Source organism: Pristiophorus japonicus, chromosome 21, assembly GCF_044704955.1.
Source record: "Pristiophorus japonicus isolate sPriJap1 chromosome 21, sPriJap1.hap1, whole genome shotgun sequence".
In the NCBI taxonomy this organism is placed as follows: domain Eukaryota; kingdom Metazoa; phylum Chordata; class Chondrichthyes; family Pristiophoridae; genus Pristiophorus; species Pristiophorus japonicus.
The window spans coordinates 40994939-41016529 of NC_091997.1; the positions used below are offsets into that span (position 1 = coordinate 40994939).

Sequence of the window (21591 nt, forward strand, 5' to 3'; positions counted from 1 at the left end):
CATCAAGTCTGTTCCTTCAATAGAGTAGATACAGTCTACTCCATCATGGACTTTATTTCACCGACTTAGTCTCCTGAGAAAATACTCCCCAATCCTAAAGGCTGCCAAGCAAAACGTCAGGATATTCATCAGACTTCATGCCTTCAGCATTCAAGCCTGGCCGGTCAGCCTGCAGTTTGAGATTTTCCATCCAATGGGAAGGGATTTACAAGCTGCAGGCCGATGAAGGTTATGCTGATAGGGTGAAATGAAGTAGGGTGGGAGGAGGTTCAGCTAGAGCATAAACATTGGCATCGACCAGTTGGGTCGAATGGCCTGTTTCTGTAATGTACATTCTATAATTCCATGTACCTAGCCAGTGTTGAATAGTGGAGATGTGGGGTTGATGAGTATTCTGCCATTCTCTTAATTATCTTTGAGAATCAAAGAGTATTTATGCAGGGTTTCTATCAGGAGATTAAATGGTTGGGATTGAATTCATGATTATGCCTGGCCTGTGGAAGGGCTTTCCCTCGCTCCATCCTTTCCTATGTTCTAATCCCTAAATTAAATGGCTTACTGTCAAGTCTGTATTGCTATGCACTGACACAACCATTATTCCGAAATTAAAATATGCTAATGACCAAGATTAACCTGTGCCCTTTTATATGCATCATGGGACGATGCTTATTGCTGTTATGGTGATGGCCATTAATAGTTGCAATAAGTCACGCATGCTTTCACTATAGAAGATGTCACCAAAAGCTCAGAGCAGATGATGAACAATGCACATCGAGATTATCACACTGTTAAGTAATCAGTACAAAAAATGATAGAGGACAACAATTCCTCTCGGCGCTTGCTGCAATTGAGATACTGAACCTGTTTAGAAAGGACGGGTTCACAAGTTTGCTACACTTAGCACACAGGTAGGAGTCTTTAAAAACTTTCATTTATACAGTACCTTTAACTTGGTAAAACACCACAAGGTGCTTTGCAGGTGCGATTATCAAACAAAATTTGACACCAAACCATATAAGGAAATATTAGCACAGGTGACCATAAGCTTGGTCAAAGAGGTAGGTTTTGAGGAGCATCTTCAAGGAGGAGAGAGGTGTAAAGAGGCGGAGGGGTTTATGACGGGAATTCTAGAGCTTAAGGTCGAGGCAACTAAAGGCACGGTCGCTAATGGTGGAGCGATGAAAATCGGGGGATGCTCAAGAACAGCAACGACTTTTTGTATTTGTACAGCACCTTGAACATAGTAAAACGTCCCAAGGCGCTTCACAGGAGTATTTTAAGATGAGAAATTTGACACTGAGCCATAGAAACATAGAAATAAGGTGCAGGAGTAGGCCATTCGGCTCTTCGAGCCTACACCATTCATTCAGTATGATCATGGCTGATCATGCAACTTCAATACCCCACTCCTGCTTTCCATTCAGTTTTGGTCTCCTAATCTGAGGAAGGACTTTCTTGCTATTGAGGGAGTGCAGCGAAGGTTCACCAGACTAATTCCCAGGATGGTGGGACTGACATATGAGGAGAGACTGGATCAACTGGGCCTTTATACACTGGAGTTTAGAAGGATGAGAGGGGATCTCATAGAAACTTAGAAGATTCTGACGGGATGGACATGTTGGATACGGGAAGAATGTTCCCGATGTTGGGGAAGTCCAGAACCAGAGGACACAGTCTTAGGATAAGGGGTAGGCCATTTAGGACTGAGCTGAGAAACTTCTTCACTCAGAGAGTTGTTCACCTGTGGAATTCTCTACTGCAGAGAGTTGTTGATGCCAGTTCATTGGATATATTCAAGAGGGAGTTAGATATGGCCCTTATGGCTAAAGGGATCAAGGGGTATGGAGAGAAAGCAGGAAAGGGGTACTGAGAGAATGATCAGCCATGATCTTATTGAATGGTGGGCCGAATGGCCTACTCCTGCACCTATTTTCTATGTTTCTATGTTTCTCTCTATACCCCTTGATCTCTTTAGCCGAAAGGGCCACATCTAACTCACTTCTGAATATATCTAACGAACTGGCCTCAACAACTTTCTGTGGTAGAGAATTCCACAGGTTCACAATTCTCTGAGTGAAGAAGTTTATCCTTATCTTGGTCCTAAGTTGCTTACCCCTTATCCTTAGACTGTGACCCCTGGTTCTGGACTTCCCCAACATCGGGAACATTCTTCCTGCATCTAACCTGTCCAATCCCGTCGGAATTTTATATGTTTCTATGAGATCCCCTCTCATTCTTCTAAATTCCAGTGAATATAAGCCTAGTCAATCCAGTCTTTCTTCAAATGTCAGTCCTGCCATCCCGGGAATCAGTCTGGTGAACCCTCGCTGCTCTCCCTCAATAGCAAGAATGTCCTTCCTCAGATTAGGAGACCAAAACTGAACACAATATTCCAGGTGTGGCCTCACCAAGGCCCTGTACAACTGCAATAAGACCTTCCTGTTCCTGTGCTCAAATCCTCTCGCTATGAAGGCCAACATTACATTTGCCTTCTTCACCGCCTGCTGTACCTGCATGCCAACATATAAGGAGCTATTAGGGCAAGTGACCAAAAGTTTGGTCAAAGAGGTAGGTTTTAAAGACTTGCATTTATATAGAGCCTTTACATCTCAAAGCACTTTACAGCCAATGAAGCACTTCTGGAGTGTAGTCACTGTTGTAATATGAGAAATGTGACAGCCAACTTGCACACAGCAAACTCCCACAAACAAAATGACCAGATAATCTGTTTTTGTTTTGTTGATTGATGGATAAATGTTGGGCCAGGGCAACTGGGATAACTCCCATGCTCTTCTTCGAAATAATGTCGTGGGATTTTATATATCCACCTGACAGAGCAGATGGGGCCTCGATTTAATGTCTCATCCAAAAGACGGCACCTCAGACAGTGCAGCACTCCCTCAGCACTGCACTGGAGTGTCAGCCTAGATTTGTGCTCAAGTTCCTGGAACTTGAACCCACAACCTTCTAACTCAGAGGCGAGTGTGCTACCCACTGAGCCACAAAGGAGGAAATCGAGGTGGAGCGACAGAGCAGTTTAGGGAGGGAATTCCAGAGCTTAGGGCAAAGGCAGCTGAATGTATGGCCGCCAATGGTTGAGTGATTAAAATCAGGGCTGCTCAAAAAGCCAAAATTAGAGAAGCGCAGAGGGTTGTGGGGCTCGACGAGGTTACAAAAATAAGGAGGGGCGAGCCCACGAAGCGGTTTGAAAACAAGGATGAGAATTTTTAAATCGAGGAGTTGCTTAACCGGCAACCAATGTAGGTCAGCGAGCACAGGAACTAGTGCGATTAGGATACAGGCAGCAGCGTTTTGGATGACCTCAAGTTTACGTAGGGTAGAACGTGGGAGGCCAGCCAGGAGTGCATTGGAATAGAGGAAACAAAGCCATGGATGAGGGTTTCAGCAGCGGATGAGCAGAAGTGAGGCAGAGTCGGCCGATGTTCTTAGTTGTGCCGCGGATATGTGATCGGAAGCTCATTTCAGGATCAAATATGATACCAAGGTGGTGAACAGTCTGGTTCAGCCTCAGACAGATGCTAGGGAGAGGGATGAAGTCAGTAGCCAGGGAACGGAGTTTATGGTGGGCACTGAAACCAATGGCTTCAGTCTTCGAAATATTTAGTTGGAGGAAATTTCTGCTCATCCAGTACTGGATGTTGGACAAGCAGTCTGACAATTTAGAGACAGTAGAGGGGTCGAGAGAAGTGGTAGTGAGATAGAACTGGGTGTCATCAGTGTACATGTGGAAACTGACGCTGCGTTTTCAGATGATGTCGCCGAGCGGCAACATGTAGATGAGAACTAGGAGGGGGCAAGGATAGATCCTTGGGGGACACCAGAGGTAACGATGCGCTGGTGGGAAGAGAAGCCGTTGCAGGTGATTCTCTGGCTATGATTAGATACATAAACATGAACCCAGGCGAGTGCAGTCCCATCAGCTGGACAACGGTGGAGAGGCGTTGGAGGAGGATGGAGTGGTCAATCGTGTCAAAGGCTGCAGATAGGTCGAGGAGGATGAGGGGGTATAGCTTACCTTTGTCACAGTCACATAGGATGCCATTTGTGACTTTGATAAGAACTGTTTCAGTACTGTGGCAGGGGCGGAAACCTGAATGGAGGATTCAAACATGGAGTTCCAGAATTGGAGGAGCGTAGAGATCTCAGAGGTTTGTATGGCTGGAGGTGGCTAGAAATAGGGAAGGGTGAGGCCTTGGAGGGACTTGAAAACAAAAATAAGAATTCTTACCCAATTCCCGTTTGATTTGCTCTGGTTAATATGCTTGCATACAATTTCCTTCTGCTCTATTTTAACACAATTGTTAGTATGTGAAAAATAAACATACCAGTGACTGCCTTAAATAGCATGCACATGTTTGCCAGTGCACCCCCAATGGCTACTTATTTAGGAAATAAATTAACAGATTAATTGCAAAAATTCAAAAAAAAACAAATATTAAGAAGTGTATATTGTTTGGAATCCTACCATAAAGTGTGTCTCCTGGCGAAACTATTTTTGTACCAACTCCATACTTCCACAAGTCACAACAGTTGCATCAACTGTCCATACTTAATAGAATGAATATTGGAACTACCGAGCACAAAATTCACTGGAGAAACGCGAGATTCTGGGCCTTGAAAATCTGACGGAAGAACTGGGTAGCAGATTGGGTTGGCATACTTTTGCCTCTGAGCTTTGAGCTTTAACTGCTCAAGGCAGTCAGATGAAGGTCTTTTCTCTTTACAGACTGCAAGAATCCTTTTGCGATAGGTGTTTGTGCAGTCTGAACCCAGTTCCCAGTCGACATGAGCCTACAGCATCACAAACATTATCTAAAGTGGCAATCTCACGCAGGGAAGCCACAGCATGGGGAAAATGAGACAGTCACATTGTACAGTGGGGCATGTTCTTTTGAGTTGATGCGAAGGCATAGTGCTAGAGTGGAGTGGAGGAGCGTTACTCTATGCTACACCTGACCTGTGAGTATTGGTTGGACCTGAAATTCAAGTATTCTATTTCCAGCAAAATATGGCTCACCTTGGTCAACACAAAAATTGACAACTAAAAATATATTTTTTAATTGACAGAACAAAGTTAAAGTTAGCACTCAACCAACACCACTAAAACTGATGAACTGGTCACTTATCTCGGGACCTTGCTGTGCGCATATTGGGCGGTGGTTGCCTAATTAGAAGTGGTTACACTTGGCTGCAAAATGCTTTGGGATGTCCAGAGGATGCGGGAGGAGCTTTGTAAATGTAAGTTCTTTCTTTCCTCCACTTCAACTAACCCAATTTAAAACGGAAATGTGGTGACAGAATCTGAAGTAGTAATATGGTACAAAGCTGCTTCTTGTTACAAGTGGGGTGATTTAGTGATTTGGAACTGCCAATATGTAGCAGCTGTCAGGAACCTGTCGGTATGCAGTTTGAACTTTTCTATCTGTAATGTAATTGCTTAATGGGTTCTTTGCTTAAGAATTCATAGCAACACATTGCCATTAAGAACTAGTTGGTTTATTAGCAAAGGTTTAACAATCACACTACACATTACCAGTTCATCCACCAGGCTCACAACCACCTGCCTCATCCTGGATCCCCTGACTGGCTGGGGTTTTATTGAGTCTTGTGACCATCACGTGACTGGCTAAACTACTCCCAACTCAAACAGCTCAACTTGTGAGTAGACTCACAGGTGCATATATTACACTATCCAACGGGGATGGAAATTTATAAGCTGCATGCCAAGGATTTTCCGAGATATGCTCTCTACAAACATCATTGCACAATGAGAGCTCCAGATCGCGGGATAACCCTGATGTGCCATGAATCCTGCTTGGGTGGATGCTATCGAGTCGTAGTTCAACCAAACAATGGGACCTTTGGGAAAGATGACCATAATATGATCCAATTTGAGATAGCCTGATGATTGGTACCAATGAGGACCAGGATATCATTTTAATGATTTTAAGAAAGCAAACTTCAATGGAATAAGAGATGAACTAAAATAAGAAAAGTTGGACATTATTACTGAGAAGCTGGCCGCTCTTAAAGGGGAGGTGCCGCAGCGGCGGCCAGCATCTTTTTCGTGTCGGCTGACTTTTCAATCGGCCCGACAATGGCGGCCGCTGGTTCAGCTGAGCTGCCAATAGGCAGCCCGGCACCCACTCTTGGGTGCTGGGCCGCTGGCCCGGCCAACACCCTCCCTGGGGGCCCAGTGGGTGGCACTGAAGGTCTGGTCAGATCGCAGTGGCCCTCCCCTTTAAGAGAAGGGGAGGGACATTGCGATGCGGCAGAATGACATTAGCGACCTGCTGGTGTGAGTAGCGCCGTGCGAGCACCGATAGAAGACACGGTAATCGACCACACCAGCTTTTTCGGCAAAAGAGGGAAAACCTGTGCCTGCGCTACTCGACCCACTAATTTATACGCTGCAAATCCAGCGTGAGGCAATTTCAGCCCATAGACTTTAAAGACTGTCGTTCAGCGAGTTAGATAAGAGGGAACCACACAGATAATAAAGTATTTAGTGATCTAGATAAGGAGAAGCCAGAGCATTACTTTGAGGTAAGTCAAACCGGTGGAATGAGAGAGCAAATGTTTTAACTAGAGGAAATTCCTTGTAGAGGACTCCACAGTGCAACCTGAAGGATCACATCTTCCTCGCAAACAGTGGACAACCATCAACCGCCTCAGATATGGTCGATGCTGCTACCTTCTCCATAGATGGAAGATTAAAGCATCCCCATCATGCGACTGTGGAGCTCCTAATCAGACTCTGGAGCATATTATTGAGCACTGCCCTCAGAGGAAATTCGCAGGCAGCTTACAAGATAATCCACGCTGTTACATCGGAAGCTTTGGCCTGGATATCCGACAGATATTGACATTTGATTTGCTGCTATAAGAAGAAGAATCAGAAAAAGAAGAAAAATAAAGCTGATCATTGAAAAAGTTATGTTGCTGAATGGGGAATAAATATTTTATATAACCTACCAACCAAGGCAGTGGAATTAAAGACATTGGATCAGTTGGAATAATGAGTGCAGTTTGATGGGCTGAAGGGTCTATTCTTGTCCTTAAGTTTTTCTCACCAATAATAGATGCTGTTTGGTCCGCAACATGCAAGAGTAGATTTTCCGCTCTGCTTGCGTGGCAGGTGGGACGTGGATGGAATCAGGTGAAAGTGTGCGCGGAGTGCTTTGCTTGGTATTTTCCAAGCAGGCTATACAGTATTTTCAAGTCCCCTGTACTGTCAGGGCATGCTTCATCTTCAAAAACATTTCTAAGGTTGCATTTTACTTTTTTCCCTTCCACTTTTTCTTTTCACCACCAACCATTCATGGGAGTTTTAGTGTGATTCGCACCCCCACCACTAGGATGGACATTCCCTTTGTGAATTAGTTTTGCCCAGAGGGTGCTAGAGGACCAGGAAGAGTCTGGAGGCTTGACCAGCATGTGGTCTGCTACACAGACCCACTGTTACCCAGGCGCAAAGAATTCCCTCCCTAAACTTCTCTGCCTCGCTACCTTTCTCTCCTCCTTTAAGACCATCTCTTTGACCAAGCATTTGGTCACCTGTCCCAATATCTCTTTACGTGGCTCAAATTCCCGTAGAGTCCAAAACTCTATCGATCTCGGTTTTGAATATCCTCAACGACTGAGCATCCACAGCTCTACAAGCAGAAATGTCATCTTGAGATACTGAGAGCTGAGTGAACATATACATGGCGACAGTATTTGTGCACGCTAGCCTGGGCATCAGTAAATGACTATGCAGTATGCAGCTACATTGTTTTACAATGACTAGAGATGCTGTGCCCTTGGAAAGGTTAAGTTTGGTAAGTTTTTAAATCTGCATTGTATTTGGAAGGTGTGCCCAGCTGAGGTAAAGGTGAGCTTGAGATGCAGCAAAAGCATTTGCATATTTGTGCAAGGACTTGGTACGGGAGAAATATGGAACAGGCCGACAGGCAAGACTTTTTTGTTTATTCGTTCATAGGATAGGGATGTCGCTGGCAAGGAATCCATTTACTGCCCATCCCTAATTGCCCTCGAGAAGGTAGTGGTGAGCTGCCTTCTTGAACCGCGATAGTCCTTGTGGTGAAGATACTCCCACAGCGTTGACTTTGTCATAGCAGTTTGGTACAACTGAGTGGCTTGCTAGGCCATTTCAGAGGGTAATTAAGAGTCAACCATATTGCTCTGCGTCTGGAGTCATATCGGCCAGACCGGGTAAGGACATTAGTGAACCAGTTTGTTTTTTCTGACAATCTGGTATTTCATAGTCACCATTAATGATACTAGCTTTTTAATTCCAAATTTATTTTATTGGAATTTAAATGTAACATGCAACCTTGGGCCAACCATTCAATACATGGTACTGTCAGGTAGCCTTACCTTGCCAGATTCATTAAAGTGCATTGTCTTCTTATGCATCTCTTCCCAGGTCCTGTAGGTTAAGTACACACAACCAGATGACCACCTGCTGCCAAGAACAGTGCTCTGCTACCCTCTGGGAAAGTGGCCCAAGGTGCAAAGCAGGGCAATTTTCCTTGCATCCACCTCAGGCAACTTCATGTCTATTTTGGCAGCCATCAAATGGAGGTCAGGGGTTATCGCACTTAGTCACTACATTTTCGCCTGGTATTCCATCCCCCTGTCGCCTTGCTAAAGACTGACAAAATATTTAAAATTCAATTTGAAGCGTTATAAAAGGTTGCAACAATATATATGACCCCACACGCAGCTTTAAGTGTGCACATCTCTATAAATTTGACCTGTGAGATAGACTTTCCACATTGCGTCTTTGCTGGACAAGGCAAATGTCGCACAGGCAGCTATGAGTAATTTGGTCAATTAGGATAGTTAGCTCACTGTGCTACTTGCTTGCTTTGCGCTATCGAAAATCCTAAACTTAGCCTGGAGCATAAAATCAGCCCTGACGGACTTGACCAGATGCAGACCAAAGATCTGAATAAGTCAGGACCAGTAACTGATGATGAAATTATTCCAGTTTGTGTATAGAGCCCGAGACAATAACCATCAAATACAGAACTAAAAACTTGCATTGTGTACTTCAGAGTACAGAACAAAACAAAGTTCATGGCCAAGCAAAGATCGACTGCCCCATTAAACTCATTCCTTTGGTATCCTAACGGTCCAAATTCAGCATCAACTGTATCTTGATAAACGCCAATGTTTTTGCCTCAACTATCCTGCCTGGGAGATTATTCCAAACACTTATGATTCTTTCAGTAAAGAAATTCTTCCCAATGTCGATTTTAAATTAAACTTTTCAACAATTCTCACTTATGACCTTTAATGCTATTTTTCTGGCTTGCTCTGCAGTAATAACCTGGGTTTACCTTATTTCAATCATTTAATAGTTTATAAGTTGTGACTGCAGTGTTGCTTGCGTATAAAATATAAAGGGGGAGAAAATTGGGGTCATTTGCGACTTCCCTTCCGGGGGCGGCAATCCCAATATCGTAAGTGGGGCAGGACTTCCGCGCCTGTCGAAGGAACTCCCGCCTCTTGGCGGTTACCGGCCCTAAACGGGGCGCTATGCAATTTGCCCCCAAAGACACTCATAGCTGAAGTACCTTTTCTTACTCTTGTTTCTTGAACTCCCTGACCCTCAACAGGGCCTCTTCCCCACCTCCCCCTTCCTCCCCACCCCCCACCCCAACACAATAGGGTTTGATTCCTCTCTTCACCCTTGCTCAACATGGTCTCTCTCCGTTTCTGTCCCAACAGAAGTTTTCCCGTGCCCCCCACAATGGGGGCTCTTTTTAGTGTCAACAGCTCTGCTTCTGTTTTACTGAGCCCATAATATATATCAGCACATGATGTCCACACATAGCCAGGGCTCCACTGTTGTATTTCATAGTATCAACCACCACAAGAAGTTTCTATTTCCCCAAAGTGCAGCTGGTCTGTTGTAATAGAGCCAGAAGTGGCAGCCGATTTGCACAGTGCAAGGTCTCACAAACAGCAATCAGGTGAATGTCCAGATATTCTGCTTTGACAGTATTGATTGAGGGTCAAATGTTGCCCAGGCCAATGGGAGAACTCTATGAATAGTGCCATAGCATCTTTTACATCTACCCATGAGGGCAGGCAGGTCCTTGGTTTAACGTCTCATCTGAAAGACGGTGCACCAGTCCCTCGGTACTGCTTTGAAGTATCCGCTTAGACTATATGTGTTCTCAAGTCTCCGCAACGGGCCTTGAACCTTCTGACTCAGATGTAAGACTACTATCATCGAGACATAACTAACAACATACAGTACAAGAACATAAGTGTGTTAGAAAGTAAATTACAAAGTGAGAGCAGAGTGTCACTCAGCCTTTACTTCCAGACACCATGCATGCTTCTTCTCTCATGGACTTCCTTTGCCCACCATCTGTTGGTCTTTAACATTTTAAAAGGGTTCGGAAAATTTGGTGGAGAGTTATTGCCTCGAAAAACATGCAAATGAAGCCAGGCTCTCTTCCTCTGTATTCTCTGTGGTTCACTCTCTAAATGTGACATCACTAAAGGTCCCTTGTTCACAGACACAAATTCATCATGATCTTTTTTTAATTCAATGCAACTTTACATAAACTTAGAATTCCATGTTTCCTTTTTATGGCTTTCCTCATCTGCAATCCCACTTTCAAATGCCGTTGCATCTGAACATGTGATCTCGCTGTTCCTCTGTTCCATTAAGAATTGGGAACAATAGTATCTTAGAAATGTACAGCACAGAAGAAGGCCATTCAGCCCATCGTGTCTATGCCGGCTGAAAAAGAGCTGTTCATTCTAATCCCATTTTCCAGCTCTTGGTCCGTGGCCTTGCAGGTTATGGCACTTGAAGTGTTTGCACCATATTTTCATTCTCTGTCCTTTACCCCTCAAAATGTACCACTTCACATCTCTTTGCATAAAACTGCATCTGCCACAAATCTGCCCCATCTGCAACCTGTCTCAGTTATAAGAATAAGGAGCAGGAGTCGGGTATATGGCCCCTCTCATGGCTGATCTTCGACCTTAACTCCCATTTCCCACCCGATTTCCATATCCCTTAATTCCCCTAGAGTCTATTTATTTATCTCAGCCTGGAATAATCTCAATGACTCAGCATCTACAGCCCTTTGGGGTAGAGAATTCCAAAGATTCACAACCTTCTGAGTGAAGAAATTCCTCATCATCTCAATCTTATGACCCCTAGTTCTAGACTCTCCAGTCAGGGGTAAAGAGCCTCTCAGCCTCTCTCCTGTCAATCCCCCTCAGAATCTTCTATGTTTCAATGAGATCACCTCTCTTTCTTCTAAACTCCAGAGAGTATAGGCCCAAACTACTCAATCTCTCCTCATTGGAAACCTTCTCATCCCTGGGATGAATCTAGTGAACCTTCATTGCACTGCCTCCAAGGCAAGTATGTCCTTCCTCAGATAAGGAGACCAAAACAGTGCACAGTGCTCCAGGTTTGGTCTCACCAAGACTTCCTTACTCTTGTACTCCAAGCCCCTTGCAATAAGGGCCAACATGCCATTTGTTTTCCTAATAGCTTGCTGTACCTGCATGCTAGCTTTCTGTGTTTCTTGTACATGGACACCTGCTGTCACTCTCTCTCACACACACACAGTTGGCCACATTGCCCAATATGGTGTTGCAGCAAATTTTTGATACTGGTCCCCATTTCCAGTCCAAATCACTTTATATAATTGTAGAATATGACCCAATACAGATCACTGGAGCACACCATCAGCTCCATCTTGCCAATCCAAGAAACAGCTATTTACTTCTCTCTGCTTTTTTTTATCGTCAGCCATTTATCTACCCACATTGCCACTTTGTCTTTCATACCACGCTGGAGAAATACCACCAACGATGTCTCCGCAAGATCCTGTAAATCTCCTGGGAGGACAGATGCACCAACTTCAGTGTTCTCGATCAGTCCAACATCCCCAACATCTAAGTACTGACCACACTCGACCAGCTCTATTGGGTGGGCCACATTGTCCACATGCCTGACACAAGACTCCCAAAGCAAGCGCTCTACTCGCAACTCCTACATGGCAGCCGATCCCCAGGTGGGCAGGGGACACCCTGAAAGCCTCCTTGATAAAGTGCAACTTCCGCCCCAACCCCACCAACACCTGGGAGTCCCTAGCCAAAAACCGCGCTAAGTGGAGGAAGAGTATCCGGGAGGGCGCTGAGCACCTCGAGTCTCCTTGCCGAGAGCATGCAGAAAACAAGTGTAGGCAGCGGAAGGAGCATGCGGCAAACCAGACACCCTTTCTTTCAACGACTATCTGTCCCACCTGTGACAGACTGTAATTCCCGTATTTGACAGTACAGTCATCTGAGAACTCACTTTTAAAGTGGAAGCAAGTCTTCTTCGATTTCGAGGGACTCCCTATGATGATGTTGAATACTATGGGCCTGAATCTTCTTTTTTCAAGGCGAGTACTCAGGGTATGACCGAGCCCATATCATTGGGGTGATCCCTACGATGCAGCTGAGCAACTTCAGCGTCTAGGTAACACTCCGGTGTGCTCGGAGCCCCTAATGTCATGCAGAGATACTGTCAACTGCAGCCGTGGGTGTTATGTTAATGCAGTTACACTTGCTAGCTTTAGGCTTAAAGGGGTACCGTTTTCATGAAGAAAAGCGTTTGCTAGACCTTTTTCCATTTGGTTTCAAGAATATAACGCATTGCCATATATCGCAACAAAATGAAGGATCATCACAGTTACAGCACAACGTTGAAATGACACGTGATTCTTCACTACCAAAATAAAACTGAAGGTTTGCCAAAACACTTTTTTTTCCATTTCAAGAGGATGATGTCCCTTTAAAGCACTGTATGCTCCTGCTACGTGTTCTTGCAGAACGCAGATTGCTGCTAAAAAAAAACGCAAACACCAGTCACTCATCTAGGAAGGAAGCGGCAAGAAGGCGAAGGAGAGCCAGCAACAGCAGCTGCTCTGCAACGGAGATCCAGCCAGTCGCTCCCTTCACAGTTGATCCGCAACAGTTACCATCTGTAAACAATCTTTCAATAACACCCATCTTACGGTCAGCTCTACCTTAATCCATACCTATCACAAGCCTACTTCTGATCCTAGCACAGAATTCTAGTACATTCAAAAGAACACTTCCAAAGCCCACTCCTTTTAAATGCAACTGAATTCTTGAATCAGATACTGATCCCGATCCAAGGCTCTCATGTTCCCTAATTATTTATGCACTGTCAATCCCCTGCCCAGATTTACTTGGAGACGCATGATGCGTCCCATATTTGGTACATTAAACACCTATCAAATACGGTTTGAAAATCATGAGCAATAAACACACAGTAATTTGAAAATTTAATATCACTACCTTGTATCATAAAATAGTTCCCACTCTCAAGCAGCTTTTTAGCACCAGTAAAAGGGTTTCCTTCTTTTTCTGCCAATTTTCTCCCCTTTCACTGTCCTTAAGGCAGTGACCCCCCCTTGCTGGGGTACAGTGTGACAAGCCCTGGTCATCCTGCAGAGCCTCACTTAACCTAACCCTAAAGCCAGATAATGTCAGCAGACGAACCCAATCCTGCCCACACATATAGCAGGGTTTACCGGACAGCGAGCAGGACCAGGAGCACGAGACAACTTTTCCCATCCTGATCTAGGCATGCTGACACTAATTGTCGTATTTTGTTTTAATTCATGCTTGGGATATGGGCATCGCAGTTACATAAACCTACAGAGAAACACACTGAAACCTGGAAATATATAAAAACCCCGAGGAGTAATGAGAGCTAAATAAAAACATTTCTTCATACATCATATTTACCAACCACTGGCTACCAAATAAATTGGGCCAGAACTTTTTTTGGGGGGGGAGCGAGGGGGAACCTTTCCTTCCTCCACAAAATTCAGCCGGCCTTTTGAAAAAAAACTGGCACCTTCTCCTCCCTGATTTTCCCCTCATTGCTGCTTCTACCCAACATTGCTGCTTTGCTTCAAGATCAGACCCAGCCACCCAACAACAATGGGGGGAATTTCTGGTCTTGTGATAGTTTTACCAAACCAAAAACTCGCAGCCGGAAGTCTGCAGCAAATTCGGACTCCGATCCAGCTGCATTAGGCAAGAGCTTGTGGTGGATCACAGAAAGAAGAGTGAATCAGTGTACCGGGGCAAGGGGTGGGTAGGGAAGAGCAGGTGCTCTGGGGAGAAGCGACTGCCGCCAACAACGGGGCGAGGGGGTATGGAGGCAGAAAAAGAGCAGAGTGCCTCCATGAACATGAGGGAAGAGGAGAGAGGGGTATTCCTGTGAACTGGGGCAGTGGGTGGAAGAGCGAGAGGGAGAGTGTCTTGATGAACTGCGGGCAATTTACATAATGTTTGTATAAATTTTGAGCCCATTTTGTTTGTGTGTGTGTCGCAGAGCAATGCTGTAGTTACGTAGAAGTGATTTGATCTGGAAGAAAGACTTGCATTTATATAACGCCTTTCATGACCACCAGACGTCCCAAAGCACTTTACAGTCAATTAATTACTTTTTGAAGTGTAGTCACTGTTATAATGTAGTGATGTAGGAAAGAGTTATGTACTTTCAGTCAGCAGCAGGTCCACGTGGTATGTGGATGTGCAGGGACAATCGAGTAACATGGTGTAATGTATTTGCTTCGTGGGTTCTTTGCTTAAGAATTCATAGCAACACATTGCTATTAAGAACTAGTTGGTTTATTAGCAAAGGTTTAACAATCACACTACACATTACCAGTTCATCCACCAGGCTCACAACTATTGGCCTCATCATGGATCCCCTGAACTGGCTGGGGTTTTATTGAGTCTTATGAACATCACGTGACTGGCTACACCACTCTCAACTCAACAGCTGTACAAACCTGTGAGCATACTCATGGGTGCATATATTACACATGGGCTATCAGCTCAGGACTGCAATTGCCCCATGCCTCCAGGAATTGGAGAGGGTGTGGAGTACCACTCACTGCGCTAGAGGAGAGCAAGAAGAATGCCTCTTGAATGAGAGAGCGGGGATAGAGAAAGAGGTAGATAAGAGTGCCTCTTGAATGAGGAGAGGGAGGGGGAATAGAGGAAGAGGTAGATAAGAGTGCCCTTTGAACGAGGAGAGGGCAGGGAATAGAGAAAGAGGTAGATAAGAGTGCCTCTATGAAGGCAGGAGGGATAATACTGCCTCCTTGAACTGGGAGTGAAGAAGAAGACAACTGCAGACAACCTCTGTAAATGATTTATTTTTGCCAGTATTCTGGCCCCAAATGTCACTGTGGCAATTATATAGATTTTCAGTAACTCAGTGCACCAATACACATCCATAATTTATCCTAAATAGGCTGCAATTTATCTAAGAAGGGAATTCCTTATAATTTTGACACATCATTCTGCCACTGACCCTGCCCATAATTCCCAGTACCACATAATGAATAATTGTCATGGCCACCTCCGACCAGTAACCTGAAATCCACCAATGTGATCACACTAGGAACAGAAATCTCAAAAATACACAATGAAAATAGAAAAAGTAAATCACTGAACCAGATAGGTTACAATTAAAACAGCTAAACGCCGGCCTTGGGCGGTTAGCCCATGTTACACGACAGCCTCAGAGCACCAACACACACCACCAGGACCTGCCCCCAACTGTGAATGTAAAGACATTTACGCAACTGCAGTATTGCTCTGTGGCACCGCATGCACACACAAGTAAAATGGGCTCAACATTTAATTATCATTAATATATATATTTTCCAAATTTTAAGAACATTAGTTAAGACATTCCATAAATAACACTAGTTAAGACATTCCATAAATAACACATCACGTGGGTTCCTGCATCATGTTAAATTATTGGATGAGGATGACCCTATTTGGATTTTTCTGTAAGAATTTGCTGAAGAGCAGCACAATGAAACTTTTAAAGAAGATTGCTTTGACAGAGTTAGCTGCACTTTAGCTGGCTGGATTGAAAACTAGTTTGTCAATAAAAAGCAGAAGATGGTCATAAATGGAGAAAGTTCCATCTGGGTGACAGTGATTCATGGAGTTAAAGAAAGAACTTGCATTTATATAGCGCCTTACATGACCTCAGGACATTCCAAAGTGCTTTACAGCCAACAAAGTCCTTTTGCGGTATAGTCACTGTTGTAATATGGGAAATGCGGCAGCCAGTTTATGCACAGCAAGTTGCCACAAACAGCAATGTGATAATGACGGGTGTAAAAGAGCAAGGAAATTTGGACGTAGCTTAATTACATGCATCACACACTTGCCTCCGAATTTCCTCGATCTTTTACGTGAGGTATTTGCTTCACACACATCTTGGGCGAATACACACAGGAAGCTCCACCCTATATGAGGACCATGAGACTCATGCATAGGTGGGACCATGAACGTGCCCAATGTGGAATGCCACTTATTGGGGGTGAACGTTATGGGTTGCGGTGTTGGATTAACGAACTAACGTTTTGCTGTACTGGAAGATATTTCACAGAGCTTTCCCTTTGGTTGATAGGAATCCATCTTATGGCAAATTGTAAACAGCCTGGAGCTCAGTCAGTCAAACAGCTTTCCTCATTCTGTACTTTTTGTTTGAGAATTTCAATTCAATTGGAAATAAAAAGCTGGAATCAGTAAAAAAAATGACTATGAAGCTGTTGGATTGCCTTAAAAACCCAAGTGTCCTAGAGGGAATCAACCCGTCGTTCTTACCCAGTCTGGATGGATTATATGTGATTCCAGTCCTACACCAACCTTGTTGACTACTCTCTGAAGTGGTCGAGCAAGCCACTCAGTTGCATCGAACCAGGGCAACTAGAGAAGGGCAATAAGTGATGGCCTTGCCAGTAACGCCCACATCCCGAGACTGAATATTAACAAAAAACATCTCTTCTGTTCCAGATCCGAGAAGTAGGAGTATCCATTCTTTCAGTAGGATTTACTTGTATAGAACTTTGTGTTCTGCAACTGAGATTAGTTTCTTTCAACAAAAGCCAAGGTTGTCTGAAAGCCATCTTTTTAACGCAGTAAGATTCATTGATAGAGCTTGTTAATATGGACTGATCCCAAAAAGATGACTTCCTAATTAATCCTCTATGTAACATTCTGAACTGATTAGCAACATACTGAACCAGCAATATGCACATCATGTCACTTACAAGCTCTTTTATCAAATACTTTCAAATCTAATTTACAGCCTTCTAGTGTTATTGAGGCTTGAGAAATAATTAACATGGAGTTATTTATATGTAAATCATTAACGCTCAAGAGCACGGCCCGTAATAGTCATTTTCAAAATGCCATTGAATTCTATGGCAGTTTACGGGTATTCATTATTTTATTCCCTTCCATCGCTTGGTCTCCTTACGTGACCTATCATCCCTGGTTGGCAGGGCGAAGACGAGTTGTTCTCAGATGTTTCCTCCACGTAGAATATTTGTGAGAGCGACTGATTTTCTCACCTTCCCTGGAAGGAAATACCCAGCATCCACTTTTACCTTCTATGTGACACCACGAGATTAGCAACTCACTGTGTAGTAAATGGCAAACATGAATCTGTGTTCCACCACTGTGTGGTACAAATGTTAACAAAAGTTGTTCCAGAGGCTCCTGACTATGCTCCAGTGCACCAGGGAGGCACAGTTGTGAAGACTTATGAAGTTGTGAAGACTTAAAGACTTCTGGATAAAGTATGCTAAATACATGGAAAACCACAGTAATGAAAGTGTGCGACATGTTTACAGCAGAGCATGTATAGTTCATCTCTCAAAGAAACCCATGGTTCACTTACTTTGGGCAGTTTTTGAGGAACAGCAAGGGAACATTAATGAATTTAAGGTGGAGATAGATTTTTGAATGATAAGGGAGTCAAGGGTTATGAGGAACGGGCAGGGAAGTGGAGTTGAGCCCAAGATCAGATCAGCCATGATCTTATTGAATGGCGGAGCAGGCTCGAGGGACCAAATGGTTTACTCCTGCTCCTATTTCTTATGTTCTTATGTATTTATGTACAATGTACTGTCATCTGATCTGCAGCAAAACTCCACTGCAGGCACCGACAGTCACTCCAACGGTTACTTCAGCCCGTTCTTTTTATGCCTCGTGCTCATTCTAGACCTAGACAGTGTTACCATCCTATGGGGTGGGTAACTCTGGGAGTGCTAAACAGCCCAATGCTCCTCGCACCCACCCTTATGCATCATAACATCTACTTCCCCAGACTTGAAACAGAGGTCATGTGCTAAGCTGCTCACCTGGCAACTTCCTATTTTTTATGACTCCATATTGACTTAATTTGTCCCTCTACTTCCCCACCCTCAGTTAAGTGTGCCAGCCAGTTGAAACACCTTTTCAGAGGCTCCAGGAACTTTTGCCTCATTGTGTAGCTACCATTAAGTAGCCACATCCCTTTAAATTTCACCTAATGCTCGATTTTCCAGTCCCTTCAATATGCTGGCTTGCCGAAAGAAAGACTTTCATTGATATAGTGCTTTTCACGACTACCAAAGGTCCCAAAGTGCATTACAGCCAATGAAGTACTTTTTGAAGTGTAGTACTGTTGTAATGTAGGAAACTGAGCAGCCAATGTGCGTACAGCAAACTCCCACAAACAGCAATGTGATAACGACCAAATAATCTGCTTTTAGTGATGTTGATTGAGGGATAAAAAGCAGTCAGAAAAAAGGCTAAAACTGTGCAGGAGCTGGAAAATATTATGCAAAGGTACAGAACACAGAAAATTGAATGCAATCGGCTCACTGGACTGCTGGCCAGCTTATCACCATCATCCAGCCACTCTGGACTCAACTACCATCGTGACTCAAAATGCTACCACTGCGACTCGAATCATTACAGGGGGCTGTTGTTAACACCCAGAAAATTCACCACAAACTGACTGCTCTTGTATTTCACAGAATAATACAGGCCGGAGTCTGTTACAAGGCTGTGGAATGTCTCATTGCTCGGATAATATTGTTAAACAACAAGTGTGAAACATCACCTTAACTCCTCAATCGGCTACTGCTGCTTGGTGTCAGCCATGGCTCATTGGGTAGCCTTCTCACCTCTGAATCAGAAGGTCGTGGATTCAAGTCCTACTCGAGAGACTGGAGCTTAACTTCTAGACTGACACTCCAATGCAGTACCGGGGGAATGCTACACTGTCAGAATGTTCATCTAAACCAAGACCTCATCTGCCCTCTTACATAAATGGAAAAGATCCCGCGGCATTATTTTGAAGAGGAGCCCGTGTTCTGGGCAATATTTATTCCTCAACCAACATCACTAAAAGCATGGTCAGTATCTCATTGTTATTTATGGGAGCTTGCTGTGTGCCAATTCGCTGCCCCGTTTTCCACAATACAACAGTGACTGCACTCTAAAAGTACTTCATTGGCTATAAAGTGCTTTGGGACGTCGTGAGGTTCTGAAAGGCGCTACAGAAATACAAGTCTTTCATAACATGCTCCCCCTACCTATGTGTTACCCTACATGTAATGCAGTCATTATGTCACGGTCCCTTTTTAATTGGGCCACCTTGACATTAAACAGTAGAAAGAGTGCACGGAACTCCCAAAAGACGGTAAAATCAGCTGTTTCGAGGACTCTGCAAATGTCTCAAGCACTGACCCAAATTTCACCCTTTCAACACAATGTAGGTTGAGAGATATGCACAACACTTTCCCGACAACGTGTTTTTCTCCAGCAATAAGAGCTAAAGATAGGGCTCATGTGCATAATGAGCAACAGTTGAAGCGTGGCCCCCATCTGTCACACAGCAGCACACCTACACCAAGTAAATATCAGACAGTCCCAGTTGAGTGCAGTGAGCAGACTCGCTCAATTGATTCGGAGTGAGGGAACAACATGGCTTTGATTGGCTGCCGACCATTGCCTCGCGGCATCCGGATCAGGATAACCAAAACGGAGCGAGTGCCGGTCGCTCCAACTAACTACTGCTTTGACGTCCGTTCCTCATTCAGGGCAGACTTGAACCTCGACGGCCAGAGTTCCTGTCGGCAGAAGGCGGAATCCTGGTGCGTACATCCAGATCGGGGCCAGGTGACCTCATTGAGACTCCGACACATTTGTCATCTCTGCCCACCTAACTAGTGAGAAATTGTTTCCAGTACCAGGGAGGAGGGGGAGGGTCACTAACCAGACACCAATTAGGGTCATTAGCAGAAGAACCAGACGGGGAGGATGAGGAGAATGTTTTTAAAAGTTATGATCTGGAATGCATTGCCTGAAAAGATGGTGGAAGCAGATTCAATAGTAACTTTCAAAGGGGAATTGGGTAAATGCTTGAAGGGGAGAAGATTGTAGGGTTATGGGTAAAGAGCAGGACGAATTGATTAGCTCTTTCAAAGAGCTGGCACAGGCACGATGGACCGAATGGTCTCCATCTGTGCTGTATGTTTCTATGAGTACTGCCAGTTTCTGCTGCCACTCACCAACCATGGCTGGTACAGGCTGGGAGGTGGCCATTTCGAGTACTGCTTAAAGGGTCCATTAACTGTCATCAAGTGCAGCTAGATAGAGCTTTGTGAGACAGTTTTCTGGCAGTCTCCTGTGGAATTTCCACATAACAGATGCCAAAGATTATGCCGTTGCCACTGAAGGTGCTGCATGCATGTTGCCTGCTTCTCCACTGTGTTGCTTCCTTCTGTTCCTGACGGAAAATGCACTTCCCCTTTAAGTTGTAGGCCCAGCCACGTGACTGCACCGTCCAATTTCCTGCCCCCCGGATTGGCTAGCTGCCTATGGGGAGCGCATTTCGCGCTGGTAACCACACGATCAGGAGAGACTACCATGAAAATCTCTCAGGTGTCACGCTGATTCCTGTGGGCGACAAATGCATAACGCCCCAGCCCCCCCACCCACCCGTTTACAGCTCACAGACGAAAATCACCCCATGATGTCACAAGAACAGCAATACAGTTTTAAAAACACCCCTTTAAATTGACAGGGGCAATAAACAAGAGGGAGCATAATTTTATCTTGCAGAAAATGCAACTAACAGACAATAAACCATCTGATTCATTAATACAAAAGCAAAATACTGCGGATGCTGGAATGTGAAATAACAAAAAATTATGGCAATCTAAGCAGGTGAGGCAGCATCTGTGGAGAGAAACAGAGTTAACGTTTCGGGTCTTGAACTTTTCCAGTTCTGACGAAGGGTCATGAACCTGAAACGTTAACCCTGTTTCTCTCTCCACAGATGCTGCCTGACCCGCTGAGATTTCCAGCATTTTCTGTTTTTACTTCTTATCCATTAGTGCAGCAATATTCCTTTCTTAGTCATTTGTATTTAGGGACCTTTTATTTTTCTTATAATGCAACTTTTATAGAACTGCTCACCAATTCCTTTATTCTACACTCCAAATATACATGTGGCACTGTTATTCTAAAATTATTGCCTTAAAACAGAGTTACTTTACTGTATCAAATATACTCTTTACACAGTGGCACCAATACAGAGTTCAACACAGAAAGAGGTGGATCTTGATATTGTGTAAAACGGACGAGAGGGAATGGGAAGCCTCTTTTACATCTCTCCTGATTAAAGTCAAT

The 21591-nt window shown here is 44.3% G+C and overlaps 1 protein-coding gene across 1 annotated transcript in view; it reads right to left on the reverse strand.

Annotated features, from left to right (window-relative positions):
• The window catches only part of cacnb1 (calcium channel, voltage-dependent, beta 1 subunit), a 132067-nt gene that overhangs the window by 101326 nt on the left and 9150 nt on the right, over positions 1-21591 (reverse strand). The window lies entirely within an intron of this gene.